This window comes from Melanotaenia boesemani, chromosome 24, assembly GCF_017639745.1.
Source record: "Melanotaenia boesemani isolate fMelBoe1 chromosome 24, fMelBoe1.pri, whole genome shotgun sequence".
Classification (NCBI taxonomy): domain Eukaryota; kingdom Metazoa; phylum Chordata; class Actinopteri; order Atheriniformes; family Melanotaeniidae; genus Melanotaenia; species Melanotaenia boesemani.
This window is the reverse complement of record NC_055705.1, coordinates 15,538,196-15,551,160: the sequence shown is the minus strand read 5'-3', so window position 1 is coordinate 15,551,160 and position 12,965 is coordinate 15,538,196. Positions and strand designations below refer to the sequence as shown.

The 12,965-nt window shown below is 38.3% G+C and overlaps 1 protein-coding gene across 4 annotated transcripts in view; it reads left to right on the top strand.

Moving 5' to 3' along the window:
• The first annotated feature begins 482 nt into the window (after positions 1–482).
• Positions 483–12,965, top strand: part of LOC121635906 (semaphorin-5B-like) — a 31,322-nt gene continuing 18,839 nt past the window's right edge. For 3 of the 4 annotated variants that reach the window (XM_041979318.1, XM_041979315.1, XM_041979316.1), the window contains exon 1: positions 7,628–7,752. The gene's annotated coding sequence lies outside the window, so the exon portion shown is untranslated. Of the gene's footprint in view, positions 556–7,627; positions 7,753–12,965 lie in introns of those variants that run through there. The other variant, XM_041979317.1, reaches the window with a different exon arrangement.

Here is a 12,965-nt window from a genome sequence, read left to right as displayed (position 1 = left end):
CATAAAGAATATGGGCTTAAAAAGCAGCCTCTTCCAGGGATTCCTGTTTTTTTTTTTTTTTTTTTTTTTTTTTTTTGTATACCTCACATAAAAATATTTATTTATTTATTTATTCCTAACTTAGAACTGCAGGTTTTAGTACAAACCAACACTGTTTACACGTCTGATAAAATTCTAATTTGTGCAGCTCAAACATTTGAGGATATGGAGAGTTTTTGCCACTAGATGGCAGCAAAGCACCAAATTTAATTTTTCTTCATTAAGCTGCCGGTGAAATAACTGCAAATAAGAAATAGCAGAAATGTGCCAATAAGTATGATTGACCAAATAAACAGGCACATATCTTCTTCTATTTAATCAACACCCCTGTCTTAATTGAGAAGTAAATGTTTTCTTTTGTAATGAGAAAGTTTTCTTATGGTTTTGTTTCTCAGGCTGAACGCTGGATATCAGCACTACCGCCACAGAGCTGCTGTAACGAGAGTTACACACTCACAGCGGACTGATGTGAATCTGCAGACAAGCTCAATCACCGGGATGAACTAAAACTGAAAGGTAAGCTCCACATACTTCATAAGTAGTCATATTTTTTATGTGTATGCTTTTAATTGTATTTCACGGGAGAATTTAAGAAAATCACCCGCAGAATCGTCATTTTTCCTGCTTTTAGCGTGAAATGATTTAACGCAGAACTCAATAAATCTACCACCATTTAATAGTTTTTCCTTTCAAAGAGGAAAACTTTTAACTGTGGGCAAAAGATCTTTCCATACATGCACTATGTTTTTATTATTATTTATTTTTTCAAGGAATGTGTCAACTATCGAGATCTTCCTTAATTTTAACTCATAATACCTACAGTCTATTTATTAGTCTTTACATGAAGAAAAGACATGTTGACAGAAAATCATTTAAGTGTTGTTTTCTTTTTTACTTCACAGATTGATAAAAAACAACAACACGTATTTATAGCAGAAATAAATACCAATGTTTTGATAAGAGACATCCTGACACTGAATAATTGACAATCATGCTGTAAGACCTTCTGTGTTTTTCTATGTGGAAGGAGAGACAGATGTGGTCTTGTGCATCTCAAAGTATATAAATTCATTTATAAATATATATTTTTTTTCACTCATCACTTTGTAGGACAGTCAAGTAAGCAGTTAAACAAAACAAAAAGTACATAATTTGAATGCACATTATCCTCATGTCTCAAATTAATGGTTAAATATAAAGTCATTGTATGGTAAATTAAAAAAAATGTGCAAATAATTACTGGCTCAACTGTATCTAATAGTATATTCCATGCTAAAACACAATAAACCAACATATTTTTGGATTTAAATGCAGAATATTGCATTTTTATTTTAAATAATGCTAATATCACTCTTCCTTGTGGTCACCATCGTTGCTGGAGGATGCTTCTGTCTCATTTATGACATATAACCAATAATACTCCCAAATCTAGTAAACATTAGCAAATATTTATTAAATTAAAAACATAATTTTAAGATGTGTTGGTTTACAAATGTAATTATTGTTAAGAGATTTCACTTACATGGTAATATATCACAGTGAACATATGTGCTGCTATTTTAGATGGTTATGTTATTATTCACAGAATATTCAAATAATCAGAGATCTGCTCAGTGTGAAACAGAAACAGCTGTGGAGAGTCTTTACTGCATGCAACAGCTCTGCTTTCGTTGATGTATAACCCTCTAAATGGAAGTGGTATTAAGTCATTAAATAGGGGCCTGTTTGACCTGAAGTAGGCTCAAGTGGGAAAGGAGAAAAGAGAAAGCTTAGTTCTGACATGATGGACAGGTAGTTGGGTGTTTAGTTTTCTCTGGTTACACAAAAAAAGTTGAGAAAGCAGCAAAAGCATGAATAACATCTACGAGAAAAAGATTGAGGATGCTGTGCGTCATGCTAACCATAAACCTTGGTAAAGAAATAACTTAAAGTCTATCTGAACCACAGTCTCACAATGTTACATTTCTATTTCTAAATAAGTAAACAGGCAAACTATGAAATGTAAATAAGACTTTTTGGTGTATTTTTCCCCTTTGACAGTCTCGTGTTAAGCTGGCTAATCTAGATGTGTCCAATATGTCATAAGAGCACCTTTTTTGTCATTTTTTTAACCTAGCTAAATCTTGTGAACGCCATACAGTTAAATTCGTGATTCACCATAAGTATCACAGCTCTGCTTCTTTAACCTCTAATGTGTGTAAGCAGCTAGTGTGTGTGTGTGTGTGTGAGAGAGAGAGAGAGACTCCTGTAAGCAGGTTTTTACTGCTCCAGTAGAAAGGTGAACCTCAGTGACTGCTGGGTTTTCAAAGATCAACACAGTCAGTCTTTAAAATGGAGCAAGCTGCATGTTTTAAGAATTAAAAGTCAATATTTCTTCCTGACACATCGACCTGTTTCACAGTGGAGCTCTATGTGCAGCACAAGGCATCTATTGAAGGCTGTGAGGTGGGGGGCAGGAGGTGGAGGTGCTGGTTTTGTGGGTTAAGAGTTGTTGGGTAACCACTGCAGGTCTCGTTTGCTGCTCGTCCAGAGATTAATGGGCACCATTTGAGAATGATGAGCATTTACAGTGTATTAATAAAAACCAGTGGGGCTATGAGTCTATACAGAGAATATTTCCTTGAACAAAATTGAATTGAAGAGTTTATAACCCTTTAGAGCCTGACCCAAGAAAAAAATAGGAGGGAAATTAAAATTTTATTAATCTGAGATCTTTATTTGGTCCTTTAAAATAATAAGTAAAAATAATTTGTATATATTTAATGTTTATTACTGTGTGATATATCAACAGGTATCCACCAGAAGTGTTGAATTGAAGAGGGTTTTGAGCAAAGTTTTTACCATAAAGTGATGCAAAAGCTCTTAGAAACTGATACACGCCTTAAAAAATTTAAAGAACTTAAACAACACTCATGTACAGGTTCATGATTTTATTATGGTTGTCTGCTAGACAATATTTAAGTTAATTAATGCTTAAAAAATGCAATAATTTTCTTAAACGGTAAATTACTGCTGCATCATCACGTGAGTCGAGCTAAGACTAAAAATATACTTGTGTTTTAACCTCTTGTGAGTGCAGTTGTCCTCATACTTGCTTGTGGATTACGCTTGTTACCAAAGGGTTCCACTAGGGGGCACCTTAAAGCGCTCAGAACTATAGAGTTGCTGAATTTATAGTAAACAAAACAAGCAAATATGTAAACAGTAGAGGAAGTTACCATTTTGTTAATTTTGAGAACATGGTGGAAAAAAATGACAGCAGCATTAGTGTAGATCAGTAGTTCCAAACCTGGGGTCTGGGACCCCCCAAGGGGTCCCCCATAGAGCACAGGGGTCCCTGAGGCTTTGAACATTAGAGCCATTGTGATTAATGTCCACAAATTGTCCCTATTTTAATGGATAAACAAAAAGTAAGGCTGTATGTTGTTCATTTAACTTTGGCTTTATCAGAGGACGGGACTCAGCCAGAATACATTATATATGGTGAGAATCTCACTTTTGAAAGTCTAAAACCAGCATAGTTCCAGCACAGGGTGAAGCAGGGGGTCCATGGCATTTTAGTATATGCATGAAGGGGGTCCCAGAGGAAAGAAGGCTGGGAACCACTGGTGTAGATGGTATATAAAGCCTCTAAAACAAGCCTGTTGTGTCTTTTCTTTCAAACTTTCCATCATTTTCCCCGCTGTTGATAACTCACCTCTGGTCAAACTGTTCCTACCCCTAGAGGTTATTCACATACTGCAGCCTGTGAACAGGTGGGGTTAATTATTGAGGATGTGCACAAACAACTCTTCAAATGCTAAAGGCAGCCATGATTTATTTTCGGCTTAACTTCAACTAGAGCTAATGTATTTGCTTCGTTCACCAGTTCCAGTTCGTTCCATGTTTTTATCGTCTGAACTGAAGCACCAGATAGTTTAACATGTCAGGGAGCTGGATTGACCGACATTTCTCCAATTCAAAGTGTAAACGTTTCTTGAATAATGCATAAGGGTGCATGTCGTCACAGCTAAATAGCTAAATCTTTTTAAGGTATGCCGTGTAAAACCACATCTAAATTATGAAAATACTCGGACAAGGCCTTGCACCTTCCTTGGACAATATTAGCCATTTTGGTGTGTTTGTCCCAAGCAGTAAAAGATAAAGTCTATGCGGAAGGGCAAAAAAATTGCAGTTCATGCTTCATCCGCTAGGGGCTGGCTCCAAAAAAGAGCAAATCCCTATAGACTCCCATGTAAAAAAGACCAACTTCACAGCAGAAATAAACATGTTTAAAGCCTGGTACCAAAACCTATTTTAGGATTAATAGGTCAAGTTTACCTTAATGACAACTGTTAGGGGGGTGAACTTTTTTATAACTCATCCGTTTAGATGTTATTTGAACTTGAAATTCGGCATAATTTGGGGCGTGTCCTTTAGATTAACAGGTATGGAATATCTGTGGCAAGAAGGGAGAGTGCAGCACAACTGTGGTTCTTAGCCGGCTGACAGACCGCTTTAGCTTTAGCACGCCTACATCCATTAGCTGGTTAGCTACCGTTAGCTCCGGGTTAGCTCGGTTAGCCCTTAGCTATAGACAGCTCGGAGTTTGATGGGTGTTAATCATCCATCCCCACCTTTACAGTCCCCCTCTCAGCTCCACCTCTTTGCCATTTTTGGATTTTCTGCATTTTTTCTGGAATGACTACATATGTGACACTGCCAAGATGGCGACAGTGGGAACTGCCTAGTGAGCTTCAGGTAAGCTCTTCGGAAACCTACAAGTGACGTCACAGAGGCTCCATCCATCTTTTATATATTGTCTATGGTTTGTCCACAACTCTCACTAAAAGTACATGAGCCAAAGATATGCGACTTAAATCCTGGCAAAATAGTCCGTTCAGAAATGTGTCCTGGGTAACACTGAAAGTCCAATATTTCGCTAAATGTATTTGTAATTTTTCAGAAACACAACCTACTGACAGCTGATTGCATGATGTAGGTTATATGTTTGTGTGCATAGAGAGTGGGTATCTGACATCTGATTACAAACGGTCTTTTAAGATACATGTGAGGATTCATTTTAACCCGTGTAGACACACGAAATCAGAGCTATCCAGTTGTGATCGGATGATAATACCACATCTAAACAGCCACACATCTGACAAGCAGCATACAGATGTGTTACATAGTAATGTCATTACCCAAAGGAAGAAAAGTCAGGACTATGAACAAGGAGTTTCAGGCAGTTATCTAGTTGGATAGCACATTGAGAGCAAAGGAAAAGCTTTTTGCATTGTTTTGCTGGTTGTTAGCAAGATATTGCAAAAATTATTGAACAATTCCAACACGTTTTTAGTTAAATTTGGGTTATTATGACTGATTTTACATTTCATACTTATATATTTTATTTGGTTGTGAATTTTATCGACTGCTTTCTCTGTGAAGCACTTGGTGGTGACCGTTAGTGAAAGGTGCTATACAAATAAACGTGATGCAGAGGTGCATAGAAGAAGAACTTGTCATGAATTCAGTGCAGATGGAGTAATAATATTAAACAGGTGACACAACAGCTTCTTGGTTTTAACATAATCTTCTTGACACTATAAAGTTAGAAAGCACAAGTGATTAAAAGAGCTCTCAACCAGTATTGATATATTTTTAGAATCTTCTAAGATTATAGAAATTAGTGTCATTTCCACTTGTAAAGGTGACAGCTTGTTGGATGTATTACATCCCTGAAGCCCATCGTCCTCTGCAAAGCCGACAATCTTTCACTGGTCCTGGTTTGGCTTTCATTCAGCTCTCCCCTGCATCTCACAGTGCCTGCAATCTTTCAGCTGCTGCAGTGACAGGAGGGCTGTAAAAACAGAGCCCGAGGAGGTCATCGAGAAGTTTGCACAGGAACGAGCCATTCATCGTCTCAGGGGGGTTTGGTACTCTGCTGTGGTGAGACTGAGGCTTAGAAAGATGAATATCCTACGCTGTAAAAGCAGGGGATGAGGCCGGGAAGTGTTATTTGTCTCTTATGCTCTGCTGGACACATGGAACGCTAAATGAGCCTGTCGTTTGTCAGTGTGCATGATTTATTGCTGCTATTACTTTCTGAATGGCAGGTCAGTCATTCACCTTATCAGACTGGCAGTCACTTCTAAAGCTAGTCCTGACTGGTGTCTCGGATGACAGCATGTCATGTTTCCTCCTTGTTGACATAGACAGGTTGATAAAGTACATCCACCCTAAGCTACAATACTGTTTAGGTGCAAAAATGCATCAATTTACTCCTTTTCAAACTTAGGGGTTACTCTCCATTGCAGTGCTTTGTTAAGTTGAACAACATCTGGCAATCACTTCAATACAGCTGGTATCTTAATAGTATTTGTTTCCACCATCCTATCAGCTCGCTTGCAATTGTGTTGCTTAAGCAAACATCACAGATGTATAACAAACCCAAAACCTCTCAGGAATGAGGAAAAGAATGTGTTGCGGGGGATTTGAATAAGTCAAGACATGCACAGAAAAAGCTACTATCCGTGGCTTTAATGTTGTTTTATGATCCCAGTGATACTGCAGATGTATTCAACTGAACTTAAGCCTCATTTCATATCTAAATAATTTAAAATGAACCTTAAGTCTCTGACGTTCTTGTTTGACTTTGTGCCTCCCCATACATAAGAGGCTGGATGCTCTGATAATGATAAATAATCTACACAAGTCCTTGATTCAACACATAAACAAAAAAAAGGGGGGTTTTTATGTGGCTTCTAATAGCAAATCCTACAATAACCATCTTGAATCCCTTTTCAAATCTAGTTCTGTCTGAAAATGAACACACATTTATTATTAAAAGATTCAAACTTTTTGAAGCGTGTAGTATAAATGAATGAGGAGAAGGTGCAACAACAGTTATCACTGGTGACTTCTCGTGAGGTCATCGTAGATGCTGCTACCGCATCAAAATCATCAGAGTTCAAGATATTTTTTTTTCATTAAAAAAGGGGGTAAAGAATGAAATAGGATCTTGTCTCTCTATTTATGGCTTTTGACCGGGGTTTGATTCAGCAATTCCACTCAATGGGTCTGGTTGGTCGAAGTTCAGCTGGGATAGATGGACGAGTCATCCAGTAACTTGCCAAAAGAAAATGATCTATCAAAGCTCTACCAGAAGTTTAGCAGAGAACTGGTAGAAGACTTTTTGGTTCATTCACCAGGAGCTGCTTGATTAACTAGCTTGCTATTAGCTAGTGATAAGCCACTTTAAAGGGGTAATAACTTGCAGAGATAGGAGAGATTTTAAAGTTCTCTGAAGTAAATGCAGTGGAAAACAGCACAATGCTTAGCCTATGTGACCAAATGGGAACAAAACATTACTGGTTGAAACGCTTGAGCTGGTTACCACCTTAATGTGACCTAATTTTTAACTGAATTTAAAACTGGATCCCACACAGGGCAGAACATCCCTCTGTGTTGGGAGAGTTAGCAGTTTGCTGTGCACAAACAGAAATGCTCTGCCCTCATTTTCCCCTCCATCTCCCCCATCACACACACACACATATACCCCTTTACATCCCCCCGCCTCCCTGCACACACTCGGGTCAGCGTGCTACTGTGAGTGGATGTGTAACAAGTTCTCTCTTTCTCTTATGTTTCTCATAACTCTTTTCCTCTCCCGCCATGTGAAGCGTGAGGATCTGGGACGCTTGTTTTTCTGCCCATTCTGCTCTGGTGGTGATGGTGAGCAAGTATTTTATTTAGTTTTTCTGGTATAAAGGAGCAGTGTGTGGAAGCATGCACGTGTCTGTGCAAAGGTTGGCTGTGTTGGTGCATTTACTTATTCTGTTGTGTTGATCTTTCAGTCTTTATACTTTTTGTCTGCAAGTTTGTTTCCTTTTCTGTTGGCTCTTTCCTACTTTGGTAGGACCCTTCATCTTACCTGCCTCTTTTTTACCCTCATTTTTCTTACATTTACAGCATATCCCAGATCAGTCTCTTCAGCTTTGATTATCTCTAGTAAAACTTTTGCCAGGCTATAGACACATGTTGCAGTGGCTGATGGCTGAAGTTTTTCATTTTGCTTTGGAGAACATTCTTTTGAGCAGCAGCAGCTTCTATCTGGAAATTTGCTTATAAAAATTCCTTTTAGTTTATTTCTACTCCTAAAAATGCAGATTGTTGCCTCTCTTTGTCAATATGAGGACTAGCTGTTGATCAGTCTATTTATGTGTTTTAATTTCTCATTTAATGAGTGCCATTTTTGGAATTTTCTCATGACAGGAAAATGAGAAATTCAATAACCTTTAATATGATTTGGTGAGTAATAAAGAGCAGATTTTATTATATCTTCTTCCATGACACTAGCATCAATTAGTTACAGTGGATTAGTAATAGAAACGATTAGACTATTACTCATCCAACATATTCAAAATCAGAGAGACAAATTCTTTCATATGAACCTACACTTTTAATCCTGCAATACAAGAGTAAAAAAAATCCAAACGCAGTAAAATAAGCAAATTTTTGCTTTAATATTATTGCACATTTGCATGGCTGTAGGACTTTATTATTGAATTATTTTTAAAATAGATATAAAACAACAATCTTTTCTTTCTAGTGATCCTCCTGAATCGTTTGGGTTTTCTCAGTTGTCACAGACATCATCACATGACCTAAACAGGAAGCAGTCATGTGATGTCAGGTTGTTTTAAATGGTTCAGAGATGGTCCTGACTGCTATTGATGTCTGCTTTTTGTCCACCGATGTCTGTTCAGTATGCAAAGTAGTAGTAAATACAGGTTAATAGGTATGCTCTATTATGTAACAGCTGTATAAAATGCATGTACCTTTCAGAGGAATGATGTTCAGTAAGTGATGCCACATATAAACAATCCTTTCTCTATCTCCAAAAAATATTATATATTATTCAGACAATCCCATCAACTCAAGGGAATAGTTGAATTGAGACGGATTTCTTGATTATCATTCTTTCCAAAGAGTGAAAAGCAATTATTGCTTACTAAATGTTGGATCACTACAGGCATTTGATTGGAGCTATCTTTGGAGCTGCACTGATTTGTGAAGACTTCAACCTAAATGAGCTAAATACTAAACCAAAAACAAAAACTGGCTCTCCTCCTGTCTGATTGCCATAGTTTGGGTACAGGTGACACAGTATGACAGTAGGATGATACTTTTTTTTTTTTTTTTTTTTTTTGTACATGGATGAAAAAAGATGCAAGGGTGTTTTGTTTTAAGGTGAGTAGAGTTTCTTCTGTTTAAACTTTAATTCTCTCTGCTTGCTTTCATTGTCTCTTACTCTTGTTTAGTCATTAAAGCTACTTTGTTGGGTTCAGGTATTTATTTATAAGGCTAGCTTGTTGGTTTTTCCTACTGGCATTAAAATTTTTTTTACTGTTGCTGCATTCCCCTCATCACTATCTAACGGCCCATTTGTGTTCTACACCAGGGATCACCAACTCTGGACCTGTTGAGCCAGTGTGCTGCAGATTTTAGATGTTTCCCTGCTGCAACAAACATGGTTCAAATTAATAGGTTAGGAGGCATGTGCAGAATACGACACAAGCGGTTGGAGAACCTTTGCATCTGAATCAGGTGATTTGCAGCAGGAAAACATCTAATACCTCCAGGACACTGGCCTAGGAGGTCCAGAGACGGTTATCCCTGCTCTGTGCTAAAGACAGATCCGGAGCATTTTATCCATCTTCTGCATCATTTACATGTGTGATTTGGTCTGCTTTTGGGGACCTTGCAGATGAATACACTGATGGAGCAAATGGGCCACCGGAGACCGTGACACATGTGGAATAGACGAAAAGAAGCCCGGATGTAATTAATGACCATACCACCACCGTCTACTTTGCTGCCTCTTTTAATGTCTCTTTCTGAGAATGTACAATATCATGATTTCCTTAACTGGCGCTATGTTTGCTGTTGTCTGAAACTGATGCCAGAACTCGGAGGTGAACTCTGAACTCTACACTAGATGGATGTATTGGTTAACAACCATGTCAACGTAAGGGGCACATGAAAGAACAAGGGCAGTGGTGTACATAAAGGGAGCATAAATGAGCCTTTCGGGTGCATTTGTATCAGGATAGTTCGGGGGACACTTTCACACTTTACTCAAGCAAACCAGACAGCGTCATGTAGTTATAGCGATTGACCAAGAAAGACCGGCTCATCAACTGGTCAGGTCTGAAGATGGCTCATACAGTGTCCTGCATCACTTCCTCTCTTTGGTTTTGGTCTGTTTGCTTTTTACACTGTAAGCAAACTGCACCAGGGTTCACTTGTAAGTGAACCAAGCCTCAGTTTTCAAGCGGACCAGAGTTTTCTTTGGTCCACGCCATAGTGTGAATGGGCATTTGCACTAGTCCAAACGAACCAGGCTATTCATAGAAGTGGACCAGGGTTAGTGTATAGCAGATGAAACCAGTGCCAGTGTGAATGTGAAAAAGATTTACCTCATGCTCTTTAAATTCAGTTTCATTTGATATTTATGTTGCTTGGATTGAACTAACAGGACATTCATTTGGAATCAAGAACTTTCCTTCAAATTAAACAGCATCAACTGGGAGAGATTCCTGCAACTGGTTTAACATCCTACTTGTGCCATTTATTCGAGAAATCAAAAGAAACAGAGTTAATGATAAAAGGATGGTGGGATGGAGTGGAGGGAGATAGGATGAGAAGGATCAGTGCAGCTGTGTACCTCTTTAAGATTCCTCCTCTCTACCTCCTCTCTCCGGGGCCAAACCGGCATCATTAGGTTTGGCACACCACCCGAGCGGCCATTGTTGGGACAGCCATGGCACGTTAGTGTTTCTTTTTAACTGTGGCTAAACTCAGTCTATTCACTTGTAAAAGAGAGCAGCCATTGGCAGATAGTTGGCAGGTTGCACAGAGAGGCCATTCACCTCGGTAGGAAGGAGCTGAGAACGCTGCCTCGGAAATGGTCCTCTCTGAATATTTTGATGGAGAGACTTTGGGTGTCCTCTTAGCGTCTGTTTGCTCCAACAAATCTCCATGAACTAACTTCTCTGGAGATTAATAGTACTGTTTCTTATAGTTGTGGATTTGTTTACTGTAAAGTTGGAGCAGCAACAGAAAGAGAATTTCAGGAATCTGCTGGTATGCATTGAGCTTTTTTTTAATTTAAGGAGGAATCTGGAGTTTGGAATCCTGGGTTTATGGGTTTAGGAAGGTGAAGGATTCACTGTTTCCTTTCATGATATTTGGACTTAGACCAAGTACTTGGGTGGACAGAGTTTAAACAAGAGGCTGATGTACAAGGGTCAGATGCTGGACCCCTCCTTTTATTTTTGACGCCAGGGAGGAACAAATTACAGGGCTTCTGAATGAACAATTAATTACTTGTAATCATTTCCCCTGTCATACATCGCCTCACTAAAGAGGATTTGTCTGGATTTTAATGAAGTTTCAAGAGGCTTGTTTTGCTGCCTGTGTAGTTTTGTGGAAGTACTACAAAGCATTTTCAAAGCCTTCATAAAAAGTAACCCATGTTCTGCACTCAGACTGTGACGTAAACAACTTTACCAAAGAAATTATGGGCTGGCTCAAGCTGACAGGAAAATAACTGCACCTTCTCTGTAAAGAGTTTCACTTACACCTTCATCAAATCAACTCATTCATAAAGAGGAAGGAGTATGGGTTTAAGTGAGACACACCATAGGAGGGCAATCCTTTGGGTTTGTCAAAAGACAGAATTATCTCTGGATCTGTTTCTTTCTTCTGAACAATTTACTGTTTTACAAGAGCTGTGATAGAAAAGGTGGTTTTAACCTGATATACAAAAGTATTTCTTAAGACGTTACAATACAGTGGAAAATACACATAAGAAGAGAATTTAAAGATTTGCAAAGCATTGAACCCTTTGAGCCCTGTGCCTACTTTAAGGCCCCTGCTCAAAAATTTACATAAATGTATCTTTGCAGCTAAATACTTTCCGAGTCACAGTAAAGAGAACATTTGGGAGATTTGTTAAAATTTGCAAATATGAGCATATGTGCTACTGGTGAAGAATAATTGAAAATGGCACAAATAAACAAAATTTGAGAGAGTTTAGTTTAGACAGTTCAGGCCATTTTGGCACAGTTTGGTCATCTGTTCTCAAATTCCTCCAACTGGAAGACCTTGGGTTTTAAAAGATGAAATCCCATATTTAGTAAATAAATAACTAAATATATAGAAAGGCATTCATTCATTCTTTATACCGCATAGTCCAATTCTGGGTCGTGGGGGCTGGAGCTTATCCCAGCATTTAGCAGGCAAGAGACAGGCTAGACCCCGGACAGGTCACCAGTCTATCGCAGGGCCACATAGAAAGATAATTAGGCCAATTTTGAAGCTGAGAAATATAATTATTCTCATACTGGAATTTTCACAGTATCCGATATGGCAATATTTGTCCCCTAATTTTAATCAATTGCAATTGTCAGTGCAGATAAAAAATCATCAAACCTCTCCTGTAGAGAAATGTCATAAGCTAAACTTATAATATGCTGTATTAACCTTTATATACCATTTTAAATGCATAACTACATGTCATCCTTAACAAGCTTGGCTAATCCGCTCCTGGCAACAATACTGAAATTAGCCACATCCAGACCAAATTCAGCTTCATGCATGTCAGTGTTGATCCATGTCTGATATTTGAATTAAAGCAGTTGTTAAAAATGGCACATGGAAAAAAAAAATCTTCTAGGCATGATCCAGTAACTGAGAGTTGGACAAAACTTCAGCTCTAAGTAAAGTTTATTCAGCTGTGACAAAGTTTTGCAGGAGCACTTTTACTCTCTCCAAACACTTGTTAATATGTCACAACACTTCTGCTGAGATGCAGAACTGAAGGAAAAAGTCTGGAGACTCTTATTAACTTAAGCATTTGTGGGGTGGAGCTGTTAATAGAT